Source organism: Athene cunicularia (assembly GCF_003259725.1).
Source record: "Athene cunicularia isolate RWA chromosome 4 unlocalized genomic scaffold, athCun1 chr4_part1, whole genome shotgun sequence".
NCBI classification, from domain to species: Eukaryota; Metazoa; Chordata; class Aves; order Strigiformes; family Strigidae; genus Athene; species Athene cunicularia.
This window is the reverse complement of record NW_020799098.1, coordinates 1,093,522-1,096,104: the sequence shown is the minus strand read 5'-3', so window position 1 is coordinate 1,096,104 and position 2,583 is coordinate 1,093,522. Positions and strand designations below refer to the sequence as shown.

The 2,583-nt window shown below is 58.7% G+C and overlaps 1 protein-coding gene across 2 annotated transcripts in view; it reads left to right on the top strand.

The window, feature by feature from the left end:
- Positions 1 to 107: 107 nt before the first annotated feature.
- The window catches only part of SFXN5 (sideroflexin 5), a 102,745-nt gene continuing 100,269 nt past the window's right edge, over positions 108 to 2,583 (top strand). For both annotated transcript variants that reach the window (XM_026847268.1, XM_026847269.1), the window contains exon 1: positions 108 to 239. The gene's annotated coding sequence lies outside the window, so the exon portion shown is untranslated. The remainder of the gene's footprint in view (positions 240 to 2,583) is intronic.

The following is a 2,583-nucleotide window of genomic DNA, read 5'->3' as shown; positions in this document are numbered from 1 at the left end:
CCCCGCGGCGCCTCCCGCGGCGGGCGGTGATTGGCGCGTCCCGGCGTGCCCCTGGGCCACGGGTTCGAGCTCCGCGGCCGCCGCTCGAGGGCAGCGGGGTTGGGTGTGGGGGTCCCCGGGTGCCAGCGCACGGCGCGGCCTCGTCTTTCCCCAAGCCACCCCTTCCCCCCGCGGTAGGATGTGGTGAGGGCTGGGCCCTGCCCTGGCGGGCGTGGCGGCGGGCCCAAGGTTGCAGGGAGGTGAGGAGCTGCCCCGGGAGGGAGCGGGGCCTCCGGGGCAGCGGGGAGCGCTGGGGGGGCCGGGAGCCAGGGCCACTCCCGATGAGGGTGCTTTGGCCACCTCACAACAGCCTGGATGAGCTGCGAGGTCCCTTCAGCCACCTCCACGGGGTCGGGGTGGCAGTTGGGGAAGGGCTGATGCTTGTGAAATGGCGTCGTGTGGGGTGTCTGAGGGGGCCGTCGAGGAAACATGGGTTGGGAGCAACGCGTGAGGCGAGGCAGCAGCACCTGCCTGGCAGAGCCGCCCCGTCCTCGGTACCCGATGACCGGGGAAGGGTGAGGAAGGCCTGAGGCCCACAGTGGCCGTTCCCAGGTGAGGAGACCCAGTGCAGGGGTCAGAGCAGCTTGGCCCCGCTGCCGCCTTCCACAGCCTCTCTTGGCAAGCACCCCACAGGCTCCCGGCCACGGTGCAACGGACCGCTCTTCATTCTCACGGAGCCGTGTCAGGCTGACAGAAGTTCATAAAAGCTCCTTCCGTGGCTTGTGAGCTGGGTAGGGCTCCTCTGGAGAGGAACGAGCCGTTGCAATTACCGAATCGAGAATGAGTAGCAGGAGTCTGCTCATTAATAGGTGTGTACCCCCCGCCACTATTGGGGCGATCTCCAAGGAGACTCTCTTCCCACCATCCGCACAAAATCTGTACGGGACTGCTGTTTGCCAACCATCTGACTTGTTAATTGCAGCTCGCAGAGCTTGGCTTGACCGAAGCCACCCGTTTGGGTTGCTGAGAAGTCCGGTTGCTGATTTCCCATGGGGAGCCAGCTCTCGGGTGGTGGATCTACATGCCTCTTTCCCCGCTGCCTTATCCCTGTTCGGGAGGTTGTGGCGGGACCTCAGAGCAACAGATTTCCCCCACAGCAAGGAAGGGGTGACTTCCCCGCGCCGGGAGCCTGCTCGGCTGCATGAGCCGAGGGATGCTCAGGCTGGGGAGATGAAGCTTTTTAATAAGGAGAGGAGGAGGAGGAGGAGGAGACGCTACTCCCTTCTAGACACCACAGATGATTCGAGGCACACTTGGCAGCGAGTCAGGCACAGAATCGGTGCGTTCTGTTCATTAAGGAGCGACTGTCACTTGTAGCAACATTTAGAAAATGTTTCGAGGGGTATGGCAGGATGTTAATGATTGCGTGGGCGTTTGAGCGGAGACGTCCTCTCTCCTCGCTGCCACTCCTGGGAGATGAGACGGGTGCGTTTCCACCGCCGGCTGGATTCAGGGTGAGGGTTGCCCGTTGACAAAAGCACTCTTGGGACTGAATGCTTCGGGGGTGCTTTGCCAGAGGGTCACACCAAGCATCAGAAATCATTCCCCTTCTCTTCTGTAGTGGTTTTATTCCTTTTCTTGTAAAATCTTCTGCAAAGCAGCGTGGAGGCCCAGTGAGAGCTGTAGAATGGGTCACAGTGTGGGTGTCCTGCCAGCTCTCACCCCATGCTCCCCTGCTTTCTCCTGCTCCATCTACCCATGTGTTAAGACCAGTCTGGGGTCCAGCAGCATTGTGGGGTCACAGATCAGAGGAGGCTCAAGGGTGCTGGGGCTTAGGACACACAGTTGGCTCTGCTCAAGCTGGGACAGAGCAGCCTGACCCAAACCCATCAGTGCTACAACCACATCCCATCGCCCGACCTGGCAGAGCCGAGGTCCTTCATCTCAGGGTCAGACAGTTATGGTTATTTATTTCCCTTATTTGTTTGCTACCAAACTTCAGTCTCCAGTGCTGGGTAACAACTAGGTGAGCCCAAGGGATCAGCAGACCATAAACACCACAATCCTTTTCTAGCAGCTCTTCGGTGCATTTTCCCTCGTAGCTGTCGGCCTTTCCCATTCTTTCAGTGGCCTGTTGCGGGGTTTTGTATGTTTATAAGATCTGGGCTTTAGCAGTCCAGCTGACAAAGGGTGCCTTACTTGTTTTGGAAAGGATTAGTGACGCTTCGGGTGGCTGTTTAAATTCTAGACGTGGCCCCGTGTGATGACAGCATTTACTTTTCCTCTGAAATGCTGGCTGGGTGGAGGACTGGGGCTATTTAAGGGGAGATTTGACTAAAACTGGGGCTGGGAGAGATGCAGGGAGCTGTGCTAAGCATCTTTGTCCCTGCAGGGGGGGGAAACAAGGAAAAGTTATGTGTTAGGAACAAAAACCTTGGAGAACAAACTCGGATGCCTGGGGATTTGGTTCAGAGGAGACACGGTGGTTTCCTTCCCCCGCCCTGGCCCTCAGCTCCCGGAAAGTGGCTGAGCAGAATTTAGGACAGCAGGCAGGAGAGGTCCATCCCCACCTCTGGAGTTATTAAATTCCCCTTCCCCCCCCCC